This window comes from Rattus rattus, chromosome 10, assembly GCF_011064425.1.
Source record: "Rattus rattus isolate New Zealand chromosome 10, Rrattus_CSIRO_v1, whole genome shotgun sequence".
NCBI lineage: Eukaryota > Metazoa > Chordata > Mammalia > Rodentia > Muridae > Rattus > Rattus rattus.
Window position 1 is genome coordinate 18289330 of NC_046163.1, and position 21556 is coordinate 18310885.

Sequence of the window (21556 nt, forward strand, 5' to 3'; positions counted from 1 at the left end):
TACACACAAGAAAATATTTAGGTCCACTTATTTTTAGTACAGCTTCTCTGCTTTAAGTGTTTAGGTGATAACTATATTGGCTAAGATAACAAGGTTTTCAATTCTAGGTCATCTAAGTGTATGTGTATTACATTTGCCCTGCCATGCAGAACGTCGTCTAGTCTCATCTTTCTGGAGCTAAGGCCTGGTTTTGCTGGGGTCAACCAGCCAAGCACATGCCTGCAGCTCTGTGGTAACCATGGAGATGTGGTCTGCTCTGATATCATGGCCAACATGCATCTTCACTTATAATCCATGGACCCTCTCTTTTCTAGCTTTCCCTATTTTCCTGCTCAACTACACTTTTAATTGAGCCGAGTCTTATATTTAACCTTTGTGGAGCAATCGCCTTTCTCTTACAGGCTTTTTCCCCCCTTATGAGGGGAAACGATTCACTATAAAAATTCAATATAAATTAAGCAGCTAATTCTGCTTTTGAAACTTTAAACTTTGAGATTGAGTTCAGCATTTCAAACAAAAACAAAAACAAAAACAAAACAAAACAAAAAACAGGGACACCATACATCACTTCAGTTTGCTGCTTTCAAGGTCAGGACTGGGATCAGACAGTCTCCATTTTTTGATACAATTAGAAGATAAAGACCTGTCAGTTCTCAGAGAGCTTAGCCCAGAGCTCTGTGTAGAAGTGGGTCAATCGCCCTGTCCTGTTATCTGTCTAATTAATGATGCATTTAGTTTGAGACTCATAAATCTACTCATCCACTTCTCCAAACACCTTACATGTACGCGGATTCCCTCACTAGGTATTACCATCTCCCGTAGGGTACAGTATAATTGGATCTTAAAAATATCAAAATAATATTTTTAAAATAACCTTCCTTCACAATTACTTGCCATTCATCTGCCCGTTAACTATGTCCGTTGCCTCAGATCACTCTGGAAGACATGGCTGTGCTCTCCCAAGCATGTGTTCGGACAGTCAGGAATGGAAAATGAATATTCATTTACTTCCAAGGAGTCTGTGAGCCCATATCTTATAAGTGTTTCTGGTCTGAACCACTTGGGTACCACAGGATGCTTTTGCGTCTTTCACTGCTTTCTTTTATGTTACTGTTTGGGGTTCATTTGTAGGCAAGACTCTGTTTACCAGCTTCCTGTTATTAATTATGGGAAACGGATTTTCTTAAAGTGTTAGGGACACTCTTGTAACTCTCCTTTGAACACTTCAGGCAAGATACTCACAATCTCCTGAAGTTCCCCAAAGTCAGATGCTCATTTGAAATACATTGTCTCTTCTCCTACCCCTCAACTTATCTCTCCTTGAAATGAAAAGGCAGAAAGGGCAGAAAGCTTCTACCCAGCCATGAGACACTGAGATGTGAATTTTGAACTCTAGTCACAAAACTGAGTCCCAAAATTCAATTAAAATAGTAAAGTGCTAAGAGACAAAATATATTCTAATGTAAATCTACAAACAGGAGAAATGCTCATTTCATGCTTGATGTATTATTACAAAGCTTTTCTTAAAGCAACATCTGCTTGGTCCATGCTAGTATATACTCTATCCGTCTCTGTGTGCCTCTCTGCCTGTCTCTGTGTCTTTCTGTTTCTGTCTCTGTGTCTCTCAGTCTCCTTGTGTCTCTGTCTTCGTCTCTCTTCCCCCTCCCCTCCCACGGCTCTCTCTCCATCCTTCTCTAAAATATAAGCAAATGTATTTGCATACATTAAAATCATAAAGAACCCAAAAACATCTGGAAATTTTAGAAGCAAAGCAAAATAGTCAGTGGAGAAAAATCCAGTTTTAAAATGCAGACGTTTAATTGTGCTGTCAGTCCCGTTACAAGGGCGTAAGAGCAGAAATAACCAGAAGCCAATGGCGGAAAATTAAAACACTTTCAGGAGCCCTTGCCAAGGTAAAAGCAATGAAATTGGTAACACAGTATGGACAGGGCCTTTCTAGACTGAGGTCTGAAAATGTTACCATGTGCAATTTCGTAAATTAGCTAGTTCAACTAAAATCCTTCTCATTAATGCACACAATAAAAGTTTTTCATGCTCTTCTCTTCCCTTTGGTCATCAACATCAGGCAGTTATTGGGGGGTTTGTCTTTCATCAGTGACAAGCTCTTCCCCCCACCCTTCGTGCCCCTTTTCTAAGACTCTCTGAAAGTGCTGAGTGGCCAGAAATTACAGATGCAGGACAGCTGACAAATGACTGCCAGGCCCCTCCCCCAGGGCCTTGGCAGTCACAGCTCTTGCCAGAACACGCCTGAGCACAGCGCGCCTTCCAGACAAAGACACAAAGATTCCATTTTCTCAAGGAAAAATAGATTTCATGTGTAAAACACTGGTGAGAAAAACTGAAAGCTGACGCGTATGTGCGGTCTCCAAGAGGCCGGGCTGAATCGCTCTGAGGACTCAAATTTCACTTGATTGCATCAAAGCCAAACAAATATTATTTAACCTAAAAGTATTTCAGGCTGGAAAAAAAAAAGACAGGCAATGGTAAGATATTTTATTTGTTGAAGCACGTGGTTAAGAAGGCGAAAGAATCTTGAGGTTGGTATAGGTATTGATCGTAGAGGAAGGATTGATACTCACATCATCCTGGAGTCTGCAAAGTAAGATTTTTTTTAAAATTAAAACCTTATTGAATCAAAGGGTTACGCACGGTAGTATTAAATCCCTATGAGTATGTTTCTAGTGAAAAGAATCTCCTCCCAGCAGCCCCAGAATATCATTACTGGAGAGGCAGCGAGTACTTTATTACACATGAAACCTTGGCGTCTCAGCCTTGCCAAGCATAGCATGCAGGGTTCGTCTCGTGGGCCCAGAGCCCTGGCTTCCCCAGCGAAGGCCATCTGCTTGGCCTCCCCGTCATGCCAGGCAATGTGTAGGTGCAAAGGCCAGGGCTGGGAGACAAAGAAAGACTGTCTAATGAGAAGGATTATGCTTTTCTTCCTGTCTCCCTGGACGCCCATCCCCGCTACTCAGTGAGTTCAGTGTTTGCAGAAAACTTAGCTTAATATACTTAAGAAAGTAAGCCCTTAACAGGTTAAAATATCGTTAATAATAGCTGTCAGGGGTAATAGACCAAGAAAGTGCACTGGGAATGTTTTAATGTTTTTAAAAAAGTTGTATAACAAATTTAAAAAGAAACAAACGCAATTAGTACTTTCCTATACCTTTTACAAGATCCCGCAATTCCTAAATTTCTTTAGCTTCTAGAAACATCAGCGAGAGAGAGAGAGAGAGAGAGAGAGAGAGAAAGAGAGAGAGAGAGAAGAAGGAGGAGGAGGAGGAAGAGGAGGAGGAGGAGGAGGAGAAGCAGGAGGAGGAGGAGAAGCAGGAGGAGGAGAGGGGGAGAGAGGCAGACAGGCATTACAAAACACTTTAGAATTCAAAAAGAGGTATCATGGAAGATAAATAGGTTATTAGGTAACTGTATGACTATATAAACTCTTTATTCACATACACACATATACACACACATATACACACACACACATACATACACACATACATGCACACATACACACACCATTTTAAGGCACTAGCTATTATGATCAACTGGGAAGGATATTAGCATCTTAAAAGATATTAGTAATATTAGTCAGTAAACTTGATACTTCATATGTGGTATTGAAAGGCCCCACCTAAAGGGGACTGAAAACATCAGCATGCTTGTGGGAAACAAACAAGAGCTTGGTTGGAAGTGTTAACTAAGCCAGGCCGCCATCTTCCTTTGATGCCATCTCAGCTCTCCTGCCTAGAATAGAAAGAATTCTGCAAGTTGTAGCTCACTTTTGGAGACTAATCTCTGCTCTAAATTGCAGATATATGTGCTGAGGGGAAAGGGTGCGAGATATTTATTGTTTTAAAAACTTACATGTGCAGTACGTGGCTCTGTCTCTCTTGTGCATTCATTGGCATAAAGCAATTCAGGGCTCTGCATTGGGACCACTGCAGTACAGCTGTGTGTGTGTGTGTGTGTGTGTGTGTGTGTGTGTTCTTCTCATAATATTTCAACATTCTGTAACCTGAAGTGCAATACTCTGCTTTAAAATTTTTTAAAGTGTACCCTCCATGTTTACTCAGACGTATTGACTTTCCTCTGTCTACCCTCCACCACTACTCTACTAACTGTTCAGGAATCCTTAGTGGCATGGGCTGAAAGAGAATGGCATGATGGGAACCTTCCTGCTAGAAAACAGTCCTCTTCAGCTCCTCCCCACCCTGAGGAGCCTGTGCCAGAAGGACATGTGGAGTGGTTAGTACCCTGACTCATAGTGCTAGCTAACAGGGCCATTCTCCCCTCTTTAGCTGGATTCTAAGGGACCTTCCAGAGCTCAGCTCCAAAAGACAGTGAAAGCAAACTATCCCAGGAAAAAGCCAGGCTAGGAGGTCTGAAGAAAGCCATAGCCACAGTCTTTGGAAATAAAAAGAAGAGAAATACATTTAAAGAAAAATAAATCATGAACAACCCAAGAAAATCAGTAATCAGCAGTAAGAAGCAATTTTTTTTTGGGGGGGGATGAGGTATTTTTCATTTTTTTCTAGATTTCTATACATTCTCTAATATATTAAAAGGAAACACTTCTATATTCAAATAACATTACTGAATTGCAATATTTCTTTCCTGAGAACTTAAAATTTCAACAATGACCATAGGCTGAAAGAATGGTATAAAAGTAGCATGATGTCACAGGTAAGCTTGACTCTTCATAGAAATGAAGTGATAAAAAAAAACTATATACTTAAGATATTTTAGAATGCAGGTAGGTTTCATTGATAATTGAAGCATTTAAAATATTTTAGACGCCTGTGTGGATGGAAAGTACACAGATTAGTTGTCTGTGGAAAAGCAGTATTCATAATTGTCATAGTCTGGAGGTAGCTAAAATTATTAGCTTACATTTAACAGGGACTCTTGTTATTGAAAAGGTGTGTTTATGCAAGTTGGGAACTTCTCTGGTGCCAAAATTAATCATAAAGATAGCAAAATGTAGGATGGTCAAAGTGAGCAACCCTCACAGGCTGTTGGGGAGGTAGCCACCCCCATAAAAGGCTACGAAGGGGCTTTGGCTAATTTTCCTGCGTTCAAGAGAGGCTCTTTTTTGTTGCTGTTTTGCATAGGCTCTGGATTCAAGGACCAACACATCTCATGACGGAGAAAGAAGGCAGCTCCATCGACATGTTCAAAGGCCATCCAGTAGGAACCACAGCCATGTGCATGTCCCTGAGGAACTTAAAGAGGTTGGTTCGCTGCACCCTAAAATTAGGCTGTGATGAATGTACATCCTTTCTCTGAGCTCCCTGGAAACACTATGGTCTCTGCTGGTCAGACTTTCCTCTCTCAATGTCTCCATGTAGATACATTCCAACATTTGTGCCTCTCTCTCTCTCTCTCTCTCTCTCTCTCTCTCTCTCTCTCTCTCTTGCTTCCTCTTTTTCTTCTCTCCCTTTTTCCTCCCCCTTTTTCTTGCTCTCCTTGGCAGATGTCTTTTATAATTTATGTTGTTTGCTATCCTTTCATTAGAGCTAAGCTGCTTCTAGGCGAGCGGGCAGCCAGAGCACCTAAGTACACACTAGAGGAGAGTGATACGCAGGAGCCGCTCGCAGTCTCATCGGGGCACTTCTAATAAGCATCTTGGTGCCACTGAATGCAAAGTGGCATTCAAATAACAGCTTTCATCTTCGGTCTTTGTAAATATAAAAGTAACCCTTGAAACCCTTTGAAGGACCCAACCAAACATCATGCACAAAAAAAAAAAAAAAATCAGCAAGGCTTTGAAAGACATGTTTGTGTAAAGTCGGTAAGTCATCAGACTGCCTTTATCAAGCAAGTAAATGATGGCTCTTAATAAGACACATGACATTCTCAATTATGAGGATCATGATTATGTGTCCTCCATGATGTTTTGTGTTCCCACCAGGGTGTTTTTTTTTTCCTGTTTTTTTTTTCTCACATCAAAAAATTTCAAGACTCTCTACAGTTCTCTGTGTAGAAAATGTATCCAGAAAGCTACAGTAGTTTTTGTTTTGTTTTGCAGTGTTTGTTTGTTTTTTAGTGAAACCACCCCTGACACCCTGAACCAAAAGAGCAAAATAAAAAAAAAATCTTTGTTAAAAGGACAGACATACTGGAACTAGAGGTGAGAGGAATAAAGTGGAGGATTGAAGGCTATAATTTCTCCTTCTGTGGTGGTAGCAAAATCAGGAGATGGATGGAGTCAGGTGACTACAGACGTGGCTGCTGGAATCAGAGCCAGGAAGAGTAGACGGCCAGAGCCTGGTAAGAAGAACCCCACTCCTCAGGATGTGCTGTGTGGCATGGTGTGGAGTCCTGACTGAATCCCTTCCCCACTCAGTGACCGTGTCCTAACACCTGTGACCCCACTTCCCAGTGGATTGCATCCTAGATTTAACAGTTCTATGTTTGATTTTCCTTCCTTCTGTTTCCTTACTTTAAAGCAAAAGAAAAGAAAAGAAAGTTACCAGGCCCCTGACCTCTATTCCCTGCTCAAAGAAGACACTGCATCGAAAAGAACCCTTAGTGGACCAGAGGCACGTGTGCTGCATGTGCACTTACAGTCCTCGGTTTATAATGTAGCCTTATCCTTATTTTCATAAAATTAAATAGAATTCTAGAAATGATAGTAAGCACAGAAACTGTAAGCTGTGACTCATATCGAGTGGAAAGCAGGAAATCCTAAAACTGTCTCCTAAGTCATCCGACTAGCTAGAAAAAAAATGCTTAATTACAGGTTTGTACATTCAGAGAGAATGCTGAAGAAATGTTTGAGGAGAAAGGCCCTTATCAAAATACACACACAGCAAACTGGAATTGCCATCTAACCTAGACAAGAGTACGTGTTTAAATTGCCTGAGGATATTGTTCACACAGCAAACTGATGTCAATCTTATATCTTCTGACGTCTGTATACATATGCTGCTCAGCAGAATTCTGCTGAGAATTGAGTGTTTTCTTCTGGACACATCTGCAGCTTCTGTTTGGCTTTGGCTTTTTTTTTTCTGTTCTGAAGGTGTTTGCTCACTTCCCTATAGTTTTGATTTGCTCCTGAGGATGCCCAGAAGAAAAGAAGGTAAGGACTTGCATAAGTTGTGTTAGGCCTTTGGGAATTCTTTCCTCGTTTTCAGTATTGTGGTTTGGTTTGGTTTGGTTTCTTTAACTGGGTGAGATGAAAGCCTTGTTTTCTCATTTATAAATAGCCCCACGAGAACTGGTAGCTGTGTGAGCACAGAGAAGCATGACAGACAACTGATACATCGGATCTTTAGAAGTACTGTCAGGACTCTGTAGGAAATACAGCTTACTCTGGAAAACACAATTGACACAACTGTTTAAAAGAAACAAAGATATTAAACACACCAATAAATAACTGTACATTAAAGTTGTAACATTCTTTTTGTTGTTGATTTTTGAGATAACAGTACTGGCTAGCCTCAAACTCACGGTCATCCTCCTGCCTCTGTCTTCAGTGCTAAGTTTACAGAAACTAGTCGCTACACGACATAAAATTTTAACTCTACCCCTTACCAATTATTTAGTTTTCCTAGGAAAATAGATTTCTTTAAAACAATTTTGCTCATATTTGAATCAGCACACAAAATTGTATAGTTTTTAAAAATTTGGTATGTAGGATGCCCTAATTCCTTAAAGTTTGCCACACCTCCCCTGGTTAGGAATGCAAGCTTGGGATGTTTTGAAGAAATAGGGGTGTTTCTCTTCTACAGATGGCTTGATTGAAATGTTTTAAAGATAGCTGTCTCTTCAGTCAAACCTAAACATTTTCTTGAAATGTTTGAGTGGTTCTCCATCTCCACCTACAAATGCCATTTGCTGTTTATGTGGGACGAACGTCTTGCAAACTCAGGTCGTGCCTAAATAAAACAGAAATTCTATAAGCATCTGCTTTAAAAGAGATTAAACCAGAATTTTGTCAGTCACATTTCCCCAGCGTTAATTTTAATGTAATAAAATTATAGTATATTGTGCATAGCGTCTTTAGTTATGATGCTCGAGGAATGCCTATGGGTGGTGTCGAATTATACACACGAGAATGTATTCCAGCTCTATTGGGAGTTTTTAAAGGTGCATTGAGAGGTGTCAGTGGATCATAATCCATTTCATTCAGAAACTGGGCTGCATACTTTAGCTTCTACTTCTGGTTTGAGGAAATGAAGGGAGATAAACTATGAAGTCTTATCAAGAACAGTGTTAGGGGCTGGAGAGAAGGCTCAGTGGTTAAGAGCACCGACTGCTCTTCTAGAGGTCCTGAGTTCAAATCCCAGCAACCACCTGGTGGCTCAAGAACACTGTTTACTCCACTGTCAAAATGAGCAGTGCAATCTTACACAGCAGCTTGCTTTTCCCAAGAAGGCGACTAGCCAAGCTTAACCCTCACACGGGGGTAGGAGATATTTAACTCAGAATCTCAGCACAAAGAGAAGCCTTCTGTTCAGATGCCCTGCCGATCCAAACCAAGTAGCTATGTTTTCTGCACTGGGGTGAAAACTCTTCACAGGCCTTGGAAATTAGAGTGGAGCTTTGGGTAGAGAGGAATTTCACTTGTCTGGTGGAGCCGTACCACTGTGATGGAAGCTCTCATTTCCCACGTGGGTCACATGAATTATAGCAACGATGGCCAATTTATATCGAGGGAAAAGTCTGTTATTTTTCTCTAGGTCAGGGTCACCCATCCTGACCTCTGCTGATATTTTAATCTATATAATTCTTTTCATGGGGCGTTCTCGCAGTCTTGGCTTCTGCCTGCTGTGCGACAGTTCCTCCCTCCCTAACAACTCATATTCATACACAACCAAAGGTCCCTCAGAAACCGCTCTCCCTGACTGACAGCTACCTGCGAAATATATTTGGTTTCTTCTTTGATCTACACATACAATTAGGTATATTAGACCTTCACACTCACTTAAATAGAATTTTTGTGTGTGTGCAGCAGTTTTCTGAACAGAGCAGACAGCTTTGATGCAAATGCTCCTGCCAATCCGTATCTTATCGGTGTGTGTAAAACTGTAATTCCGGCTGTGTGCCCCTCACCTGCATCACTCACGTGATTAACGTAATAATATTAAGAGTCATCGAATGTGGGCTAATAATGCTTTATTTAAAACCATTCAAAGTGCCCAGCTATGCTGATATAAAATAGTTGCCTTCATTTGGATGTGAAACACTCTTCTTAGGCGTTATCATTAGATATAATAATATGTTTTTAGAACCTAGTTTTGACAGTGTTGAAGAAAGCAGGGCGATTTGGATGACTTCATGGGAAACAGCGTATAAAAGTGGTATTAATTGTGCTTTGTCATCGGTTTGGAATTTCTCCAACTACTAGTTTCCTTGAGAAGGCACATAAAATATTGAATGCTGGAGAAAATTCGAAGCAAACATGTATGACCATCAGGGAAGTAGGTTGATAATTATGGTCCTTTCCAGGCAGGAAGAGACACCTTGCTTTTGAGTATGTGTTCATGTGTTTGTAGGCTGGTAGTGATTTTGATTGGAAGGAAAAACATAAAATTCTCATAGTCACATAGAAAGCAAGAAGATGAGTCATCAAGAGGAAAATGTTCTGAGTACAACTTGAGATGACGAAAGGGAAAATACATGCCATGGCCGTAACTTGCTCTTTTTAAAACTGTTAATGTTGCTAAGACAGTAAGTATATTGTAGTTTGAACTCATTTTACCAAAAATGAATAATCTGGGTCTGTTAACTGAGGAAGACTAATTTCCTGAATAAATCGATAATTTCCCTTTGAGTGAACGTGCACGTAGGCTACGTTTACACGTGGGTGGGTGATGTGGCCTCCCCATTGCATACCTGTGGGACAAAGCTTATTTTCCTCCTTCTTCACTTTACTTTTTTCCAATTTTTCTAAAGTTTCCGTGGTTCTCTGCTTCATGACTTCTACCACATGATGCGGAGGCAGTAAGTTTAAACATGCCTTGTTTACATTATTATGTGTTTACAGTTTCAGATTTTAATAAATCATCCAGAGCCACATACTGTGGTATTGTGAGAGAACAGGCTTTCCTCCGAGGGCCTTAGTTGTATGCTAATGCAGGACGTGGGCTAAACTCCATTCCGGGGTTAGTTGTAGCATCACAGAACATACAGCTGTATATCGGTAGTGTCAAGAGTTAGACATAAAAGCCAGAAGACTTTAGGGCTCCAGTTTGTAGTAACTACATCAAACCATGGTATTAAGTTTCTAGCTCATTGTTTTTCTTTATGAGGAGGTTATAATGAGTGTGCTTTGTTTGATATGTCACATAATTTTTAAAATTATGGTGGAGTCTTTCCCTGGTCATAAATAACAGGATCTGAAATAAAAAGGATGAATAGATAGGAGAACTTATTGCTAGTAGATGTTTCATGCGATAAAATAAACTTTTATAGTGAGTGAGTTCACATCAAAGAGAGATTACAACTTGGTTTAATGGTGAACTGGGAAATAGACTTTCAGCAACTTTGTGGCTAAAGGCATTTCTAACGATCACAGTCTGTTCTACACTAGAGTTTTACAAAACGTTGGCTGCACCAGGACTACACAAAGGGTTGTGAAAATATAGATTGCTCAGCTTTGGGCCAGAGTCTGCTTCAAGTGAATTTTGACAACCTTGTATGTATGACCAGTTGTCCGGTGGTGTGTGTTAGCTGGCAGCCTGCAGGTATGACCAATTGTCCAGTGTTGTCAGATGGCCACTGTTGTAGAGCTTTACTGACACTCAGGAACCAACTCTCAGTTGGAGCTCTTTGATAGAAATGACAACTAGTACAGGTTAAATAAATAAGTTCGTAAGTTGGGAATACTCATTTGTAATAGACTGACAGCTTTATCAGCAGAATGGATGGATTGTGAATGAAGTTGTTTCCAACAAATTCCTTCACAAGATATTAAAGACAGGAAATACAAATATCAGCCAGCTTAATTTTAAAAGTATATAATATATAGTAACACAAAACAAAAATACCTCCTATCATCAGTGTTTTATTCATCTTTTCTTGATTATCTCTGTTCCACCTGCTCTCAAGGAATTAACAACTCTGGTTTTTCATAGTTCAGCCACACCCAATTATCCAGTATCTCTTAGCCTTATATGGTTTTTTTTATCACTTACATGTACTACAGGTATCTACTAACTCAGCACTGTTACTTAAAATCCATTAAGACTCTAATAAATTGAATTAAATGCTAATCCACGGAGTAGAGTGCATTTCATAAATTAGACAGAACTGCAAAGCATATCTCGACAGACATTCAGGGCTTCCCTCCACGGTGGTGGAGACCACACACCTGAAGCACATGCTGTAGCTAATCATGTGGATGAGACTGTGGGAACTGTGGCCATTCAACATGGAATACAGGATGTTGAGTGTTGGCTTCTCCCTTGTACATTTATTTCTGAGCACTCGGAGTAAACAAGCTACCTGAGTAGCCCCTGAGTCAGATGTCAGAGACGACTCATCCTAAACCAGGGGTCAGCTTCTCATCTTCACTCCCATTCTGATACCATGACGGAAGCACAAGTAAGAATGGCCCACTTGCTGGGTGACCGTTTAGTTGAAGATTATCCTTTACCACAGCCAGTCAGCTGTCACCATGCAGCTTTCTACATAAGGCTTGGTGTTTTAGAAGAAGATGAAGACAGCAGAAATGAAAATGATATGAAGTCCTTCTGTTCGTGCTTGGGAGAATGAATCCAAAATTGAATTATAGAACTCACTGTAAACCAGGGTACCAACTCTTCTGCTTATCTGGCAGAAACGGTGAACCAAATAAATGACACAAGACACTGTCAATTGAATTAGTATCTAATTTGTCAATAAATATTTGTTACAGTTGACAATAAATTCTGACACACCGATACATGTGTGCTTTAAGATTATACATAGAATTTTGACCTCTTGAGTGTACCTGTGGAGTGAAAGCTTGCTGAGATCTGGAATCTGGTAGTTGTTCTGACTACAGAGCAAGAGAAGATGGAAATAATTGTTTCTGGTGGAAAACTGGAAAGCCATCATCCCTTCCCCCCTATTCCATTAGTGCTACTTGTAGAACCTTGAGGAGAGGTACTGATTCATTAGTGAGTAAATATTTTTATATCCCCAAATGCAGTGGATAAACACTCCATTAGAACGCTAATAATTAAACTTCACATTTTTATTTCCTGGCTTTATAAACCATTGTTTTCCAATACCTTGCCAACAGTATCCAAATTTGGGAGTTAGGGTTAGAAGTTGTCTTCTGTTTAGAATAACTAAAATGGCTATAATTAGAATAACGTAGGTCTGTCTCCCCTGTCCTTTCTGTTTTCTATGTAGTTTACCAATCTTAGCTTTCCTTTTTTACAGAGGCAAAAGTATAGATCTCTTTGACACAGGACTTGTAGGTCATCATGTGCCTATCCAAAGCGTTGTTGATGCTGGATTCAGGGTTTTGAATGGTGGGGAGGGGTAAACTGTGATGACAAAATTGTATCCCTTTCTTCCTGCAATTACTTCAGCGTCCATATAGCCTTGACATCTGGAAGCCCCCAGCTACTGTCGCAGCTGTGATTCCTGCCCCATTGCAGGAAGTTAAGCACATGTTGCAAAGAACACTCATTGTTTTGGTATTTTCTGGGAACTCAAAATCCAGGCTATTAGAGAGCATACACTTGGTTCCATGGACATATTGGAATCATGTACTCATGTGAACCGCACCATAATATGAACCACTTACTTACAGATGGTGTAGGCTGTGTTTTCTTAGCAACACACACACACACACACACACACACACACACACACACACACACACACACACACACACACACATGTCATGGCTATATCTTGAATTTGGCCATTTTTAGATATACACTGGTCTTCATTGTTCTTGTCTTTGATTTGGAGACAACTGCCAGTGTTTTCTCCAATGATCAAGGTGAGAGGGACATGTGCCTCCAGACACACTCCTATTTAAACTGTGGGAAGAGAATTAAGTTAGACAGTAAATGGGAGAATTTTACCACTCTGTCTTTGTTCATATAGAACTTCAGGTAACAAGCAAATGAACTCTGAAACACTTAGGAATCAGTTTAAAAAAATCTTCAGTTTCCCAAATGAAATAGAGAGTCACCGAGTGTTGGTAAAATCCAGCTGACTTTTGGCATCAGATCAGTGTAGGGAATGGTTTTGTGATTTGAAGCTGATGAACACTTACGGCTGTTTACATGGCGTGCTTTGATTCTTTTAAAATGATCAAAAGGAGTGGGCGCTACATGGGCTAGCTATTAACTTATCTTCAAAAAAACATAATGACTATCCTCAGCTTAAGAGCATTAGTAGGTTTTTGTTCACAAAATTAAGAGGGAGATGGATTTTACTAATGCTCCATAATCATTTTGTTAATCAAAATGATTGCCAGCAATCTTCTAGAAACTAAACTGCTCCAGAAGAGATTGAGTATGGCTGTCGCTCACAGTGCCACTTGGCAAAAATATAATTGCATATGATTTTTATTTAGTTTACTGATTGTATTTTTATTTCTGTTTATTCATCTTGCTTTCATTTACTCCAAAACATTAAAATAGTCTCCGTAGCATATTATTCACCCTAACTTGCTACTTAATTCAATATTTCCCTTTGCCTGATTATTTTTAATTTTGCACTCATAATGATTAATGATCTCTTATAATTCAACAGTGTATTTCAGATGATTAAAGTAGGCTTGTCTCATTCATGCGATGGCTTCAAAATCTATCCTCTTTTGGTTAGAATGTTTGACAGTGTATTTACAATATGTTCATAAGACATTAATTTTATATATGTTCGAACAGTGTGTTTAGCTTTAGAGGATTGTTCTTCTGATAACCAGAATTTATTGGACATTATTCTAATATTCGAATATGACGTTTCATACTGAAGGCTTAACTTTAAAACAAATCTTTGTTTGAATAGTGGCTGGTTTTTCTACCTCTGTTGCCTTCCAAAACCTTGCCAGGGCTCATCTTTCTGAGTAGCAATTACGAAGCTCAGAAAGATGTTTAGATGAATTTTTTAAAACCCAATTTAAAATTGCACAGAATGCACAATACATCTTGTCCAATTGCCTGGTTGCCTTTCTCCGTCTGCATTTTTGTTCTCTTAGCGACAATTCACTTTTCATTGCCCCACGGTGAGCAAGAGCAAGTTTTGTATTGGTTTGAGCAATTCGTGGGCATTCAGACACAGGTGAAGTATTTTCAGAATCAATACAGCAGAATTGTGCTTGGGATGGTCTGTTCACACACCATTGATGCTTTGTAACACATTGGAGAAAACACTCCTTTTTACTGCTACTTAAACAAGAGCACATGGGCCATTCCATTTGCGAGGAAGTTCCATCCATCTGCTCATGGGCAAAGGGGAAGGCAAAGAGCTGCAGTTGGGGAGACCATACCCTAGTCTTTCCTGAGAGGAGATTCGGCTCGCTTTAAAGATCCCTCAACAGAACTATGTGCAGTGGCCTTGGCTCTGGGCAGACAGAAAGGACCCCCACCCCAACCCCATTTATCTGGCTTACAGACCACTTGCAATCGCTTAGGACAGGTTAATGATATCATTTAGCAGCTGCAGTCTTGACGTAGGTTGTTTCCTTATTGAAGAGCACTGTGCAAACCTGATTTTGAATTGTTTCTGTTGGACACCTATGTGTCAGAACTTATGCTTTTCTCCGTATTCTTTTTCTTCGGTTTTTCTCACACCTCAGAAATCACTTTTAACTTTCCAAAGACATCTCAGTTCTGCAGCTCATTGCTAGAATCTTTGATGTCATGACATAAAATGTAACAAGGTGAAAATAGAAATGATTTGTGCACAGGACATTGTATCTTCAGAGTGTTTAAGCCAGCCTTAGTAAAGGTCATTATCAAGATTATCCCGCATGACAAATTTGGTTGCTAGATTTTATTTTGTACCGTGCATGGGTTTGAAACCGGGTCCTCACACATACCAGGCAAGCCTGCTACCACTGAGGCACATCCCCAGACTGGAGCTAGCATCATTTTTGTCATTAAATAGACTGCCTTTAGTTACTGAGAACTTCTTCCCTACAAAAGAAACTAAAAATGATTGTTGACTATGAGAATAGACATGATTCATCTTGGTAAAAAATATTTCTAACCCCCTATTTTTTTTAAAATAAATAGTCACCATACAAATGTATGAGACCTAAAATATACTAAGATTTGAAAACTATCACCAACTTATTTATCACATCAAATACATGATTTGGGGACAGATTTTATAGTGTCACATCTAATGGACCATAAGAAGACGACTGAAAGGAAAATGGCTTTTCTTTTGTCTGGTTTTCTATGGACACATAGTGAATCTGCTAGGAAAACCTTCCAAATCATTTTTTTCCCTAGAGAAGTTACTAGGCATTTTTAAAATCATAATTTAATACAAAAAATGTGAACATACCACTAATCTGTCTGTGACTTAGAATCTTGACACGGGCTGCCTGTCATTTGTTATGGTGTGGTGAATAGTTTACTTCAACCTCTTAGCCCTTGAGCTTCCTTAGAGGCACAAACAGCGTCGATGCTCTGCTTAGCCTTGTGAGCAAAATATATCGCCATTGATCCTGAAGAAAAATTACAGAGAAGAGCAGTGAACTACAACAAAGTCCTGACTTCCTAACACAGAAAGATGTAAACGGTCTGCATCAACTCCTAGAGTTGGAGTGTAGGCTCTTCCTACCAGATGTGGATATTTTGGGCACATTTTTTTCAGCACTACACAATCAGAATCCAGCCCAAAATAAGGATGGGAGAATACGAAACCCTGCTCCATGTAACGTGCGTTGCTTTTTATGTGGTGTTAACAAGGTGACTCTGATGGAAAATGTAGTCTGTCTTAGTTTAAGACCGAAGCACAAAAAAGATGTTTTCCTTCTGGACAGCAGACTTCAGCACTGAGGGATCAGAGGAACAACTTGATCGGCATTGTGAGTGCAGACCGAAAGATTTCACAGCATTCCTGCCTCCTTGCTAGGCCTTATGTCTCTTTAATGGCATTTAAATTATACTGCTCTGCAGCCACACAGTCAAAACACCATGTCATTTTGGATACCAAATTGTAATCAGTCAGGATGTCGCCATTAAAGAATCCATATATGCTTCCTCTTGTTTTCAATCTTTTGATAGAAAAGGTAAGAGTACTGTCTTTTAAACTAGGTCTATAGTTGAATGGTTCAAAATGGACAGAGGACATGCTTTTGTTTATGGACTTCCCTTCCTTTGTGTAATATATTCCTCTCACAATTTTATTTTAACATTGCCATCTATTTACTGTATCACGTACATGATATGCTTACACATGATATACGGAAATTAAAAGTATATATTCAATTATAGGAATTTTCTTTTCTCCCAAAGTGAGATATTTGATATAGAGCATACTTATACTAGAATAGGTATTAAATATAAAGAAAAGGCACCACACTCTGAATTCTGGGATGGCATTCAGTACAGATGGCGTGTTTCAAATGTCATACAAGAAACGAGTTTTAATTGGAATATGTGCTTTTAAAATAATGTTTATTATAGTGACTTCACACTAAAACCCTTCTGAAAAATTAGCATCTCACTCAGTATTCCTAAAGATACACAAAAAAGATGTTATGCTTTCTATAAAACACAATATATCCACCCCATTCGATGGTTTATACAATAACACATGTAGCTATCCATCTGTAACATCCGTGAGCAAAGAACAGAGCTGACTTCCAGGATCACAGAGCACCCATAATTGCGTGGAGAACTTTGGCTTCACTCTTCCTAGTGTAGTTTGGATTTCATGCATTTGCAAGAGGAGGTTTAGGTCACAGACAAAGTAATAAGGTTTTACACAATATGCTAGCTCATTTTAAAACCAAGGTGGAAAATAAGTGACTTTAATACTCTCATGGGAGTGGGGTTTTTTTTGGGGGGGGGCGGGCGTTGTTATTGTTTTGTTTTGTTTTCTGAAATTCTCTTAATACTTAACCTTAAGCTTCACCTGAGAAGAGAATATTTATTACCAAAATGTCTCAGTTTTGGAAAAAGTCATTCACTACACGTAAGTGAATTCCTAAATTTCTGAAAGTTCTGAGTTCTGAGCAACTTATATTTATACAGTCTCTCTCTCTCTCTCTCTCCCTCCCTCCCTCCCTCTCTTTGTGTGTGTGTGTGTGTGTGTGTGAGTGTGTGTGTGTGTGTGTGTGTGTGTGTGTGTGTAGAAAATTACATTTTTTTTTGGTTCTTTTTTTTCGGAGCTGGGGACCGAACCCAGGGCCTTGCGCTTCCTAGGCAAGCGCTCTACCACTGAGCTAAATCCCCAACCCCAGAAAATTACATTTTAAGCTATAAGAAACATGGAAATAAAAAAGAGTTCTCAAACTGGGAAAGTCTAAAATCTTACAACATTACTTCACCTCCCTAAGAAACCAGGTAAGGAATGACAGGTGTATTTACTGAGAAGGGAGGTGATTCAATATTTTCTTTTATTGAATTGGGTTAAATGGGCCCACATTGAATTAATCTTTGGCAAAAACATCATGACAAGTATTTTACTGACAGATTTTTTTTTAGCCAAATAGAGCCACATAATATAATGTTTTAATTAAAATACAATTTTCTTTTGTTAGAAGCAATGGAAAAGAAGGAATAGCCATATCCGGAGGTGAAATCATAGAGAGGAAGTTCTGCACGTGTGGGGAACAGTCAGCTTTAGACTCTGACTCTCCTCCTCTCACTCCTAGGATTCAGGCTAGATACTGGAAGCCCATTCCTTGAATATATACATATGAGAGAGAGAGAGAGAGAGAGAGAGAGAGAGAGAGAGAGAGAGAAAGAGAGAGAGATGATTGATATATACATATATATTCATTGATATATAAATGCAACCTCTAGTCTTTAAAATGGTACTTGTCTCTTGTTGGTTTAATTAAACCTCTTACATTGTTTTGTTCTGTGTCATGGTATTAGCATGAACTCTCCTGGCCTAGAACTCATTCTGTAAACCAGACTATCCTGGAACTCACAGAGAACTGCCTGCCTCAGCTTCCTCAGTATCGGAATTAAAGCAATAGGCTATTTTACACAGAGGATTGGAGGATTGGCATGCATACGGGAAGAGTAAAACCTTTAGAATAGTGTAATATGAAACTCAGCAAGGAGTTCTTTACAAATCTAAAAGAATGAAATATATTTGTGCACACGAATACATATTAGTAGCTACTTGAGTCATTTTACAAAGCCTTACTAAGTCATTTATTTTATCCAAATTCATTTTTCATTATATGAGGTCAACACTAGTAGAATTTGCACTTAATATGAAAAGTGCATTTTAATGCTACGAAGCATTCATTTAAAGAACAGCTCAAATTCCCATCCAGCTCTAGGCCGTTCTCCCTCTCCCTAAGAACTGTACACCCATTACACCATACGCCCAGCACAGCGCCACATCAGTTGTCACTGCACTCTGTATTTATGGAACTGATTCTTTCTTACATCCTGTGAGCAAGTGTAGAGTCACTTGATTAGCTCGTTCCAATTATCACAAGGCTGTCGTACTCAATTCACTTGGAAGAAGGATAGCCTTCCTTTAATTGGCTCATCCCAATTATCATAAGGCCTTAGATTTCTTTCATTTTCATTTGGAGGAAGAATATCCTTTCATTCATTCATATATAAATATATGAATACTAATATATATATGTGAATACTAATATATATGAATACTAATATATACACACACACACACACTAACTCTTGGCCTGTCATGAATAATGATATTAAGGAACAAACAAGAACAACAAACCATAAAATAGTTGTTGAATCTTTTATTTTCAATGCTTTTTGGCTATGAAGATTCTTTTGTAAACTTGCGTAAGTCAGTATAGAGCACCCGTGGTCTTGTCAGTAAGAGGGTATCAGCACCTGTGATCTTGACAATATGAGCTCTTTTTATCTTGTGATTTTGTCCTTATGAGCACCTGTGATGTTTGTCAGTATGAGCACTTGTGATCTTGGGTGTTAAGTTTTTGGGTTTTATTAATTCTTTCTTTGGATCGACAGAAAGCAGGACCCTGATAATTGTTTGTAACGTTTTTAAATTTTAAAATATTTTCTGACATGAATGTTTCTATTTTTCTAATGACTAAAACTTGAGTGTTGATGTAATATTCATTCTGCTCTTCTTAACTTCAATCTCATAAAACGGGATTCTCCCTAATAACACGATCTTGTACATTTTATAGAGGCAATTCTTGTTTCTTCTTCAAATGACGGACTACATTTGTATGAAATAGCCATCATTAAGAGTATTGTATATTTTAAGATATTTACTGTAGTTTATAAGTTAGTAAATACTGGATAGGTAAGTCTATAGATGTATATACAGGCCAACCATTAAGGAGCCTCATTTGACCTTTCTTACTCATCTTAGCAAAAAAAAAAAAAAGTGCGATTTTAAAAAGATAAGTGTCATCCATTATTAAGGGGCAAAGACAGAGTGCCAGCTCTGAGTGAATTCTTGTAAAAACACTGCAGTAGATCACAGTGCAGTTGGCTACACATCTCAAGAGAGGTGATCTCTGAAAGATGGAATCTTGTTTGGGAATCTCAAAGTTAATAATTCATTTGGAGTGTTGGTTTTTATGTTCCCCTTACTCTATCATCCATATGATGTAGGCCACCACTGGTTTCACTGATGTTAATTTACTATGACATTTTAAAAGATAGGTCAAAGTCATGTAAGCAGAATGGCACTTAAACAGATTATGTCAAACGTGCAACATGCTGTATATTACATTTGTCTCGTTTTCTTTGTGTTGTTTTTATTATGGTGCTCGGGTTGACTTTGAACTCTCAATCCTCTTGCCTCAGTATCATAGTGCTTGTATTACAGAACAGCGCCATGCCTACCTCTTCAGCACAATCCATTGCTTGTTTCTTTGTTTGTTTATTTGTTTTAGGACATGAGACCTTGTATTCCAGGCTGTCCTAGACCTCACCATGTCACTGATTCTCCAGCTTCCACTTCCCAAGTTCTAGGATTGTAGGTATGCACCACCGTTCCTACAATTCTTCGATCAGGAGAGTAAGCCTCCTGTATTATATTTGTCAGGTTCAAGAGCAAAATATTTAAACCTTAGTCTCATCGCCTTTAAAAAGAGCTGTCGAAAGACATTTCTTTATGTATGGGTGTACAGATCACGAACACATTTGGAGAATGAAAACATTTCCCCTTCTACAGGACACTTGAGGATCTTTCAAAGGACTAGTTACCTGTTCATAAAGAAGTACAGTCATTATTACCAGGACCATTTTCCATCCAACTGCTATTAAATTTCTCAGAATAGAAATGCTGTTCATGCTTGTACACACAGAGCCAAAACCAGATTCAGCTCCTTCCCCATTGGATTAATCCAGTTCCATGTCAGAGCACTAGACTACCATTTTTCGCCCACAAATGCAAATGAACAGGTACAATGGTAATGACTTGCCTTTTTCTTTGTGTGACATAGAAAGTTCCAACCCTAGTCATTCCATCGACATATCTTCTACACAGAAGAGAGGACGGGCATTAAAGAGAGTGAAGGCATTAAATAATGCAATTAATAACAAATAATTTATGTGATGCATAATTCATAATATAGTCCTGAAGTACATAACAAAACTTCTAGATCACTACTTTCCAAGAGGCTTATTAAGGAAATAGATATTATAGCTACTTCGCCCCTTATGCTATGCCCTGTATGACAAGTGTTCTTGTTACACATACAACCACAGGGTTCCACCCAGAGACCTTCACAGGGGAATCCTAGGCTCTGATCAGCACTCCCTGAAACTCCCACAGTCTCTATCTGAGGAGGAGACTTAGTCAGCTTTCATCTTCGTTTAATGTCAATTCCTCCAAATTTCTGAGTTTGCTCATTTGTTTTTCCAGAACTAATGGTTTCTCAGACCTTAATTTGAAAAAGCCAGCCACTGCCCAATTATTTGATCATTTGTTCAAGTGAAAATACTCCTCTAAATTCCGTTTGTTTTAAGCTTTTGAAGCATATGTTTTTATATTATATTAAGTATTTTATTTTATATTATAAAACATTATATAATAGATTACATATTATATTATATTAATATGCTTCCTTTCACTTTTAAAAATTTGCTTTATAAAAACACAACTCAAATCTTTTAATTAAAAAAAATCAATTTGAAGTTATTTAGGATATGTATTCTATAATATTATGAGATAGTTGGGTAAAATGGGGCTTTAAAGTGAATGCAAGCAGTTGACTTAAAGAAAGGAAGGAGTGAGAAAAGGAGGAGATAATGGGGGATTCCGTGTCTGTCATGTTTCATGAACCGTAAGGACTTGAGGGGAAGGAAAGCCAAACATGTAACTGACATGCCAACTCATTCCTAGGGAACTCATTCCTTAAGGCATAAAAATATTATTAAGCATTTACATTCATGTCAGTACGAAATAGATTTGTCCT

At 38.8% G+C, this 21556-nt stretch overlaps 1 long non-coding RNA gene across 1 annotated transcript in view; it reads left to right on the top strand.

Annotated features, from left to right (window-relative positions):
- Window positions 1–6384, top strand: part of LOC116911003 — a 33454-nt gene extending 27070 nt beyond the window's left edge. Inside the window, exons 2-3 of the long non-coding RNA XR_004389295.1 lie at window positions 5136–5255; window positions 6211–6384. This is a non-coding gene — a long non-coding RNA (uncharacterized LOC116911003). The remainder of the gene's footprint in view (window positions 1–5135; window positions 5256–6210) is intronic.
- Window positions 6385–21556: the final 15172 nt, after the last annotated feature.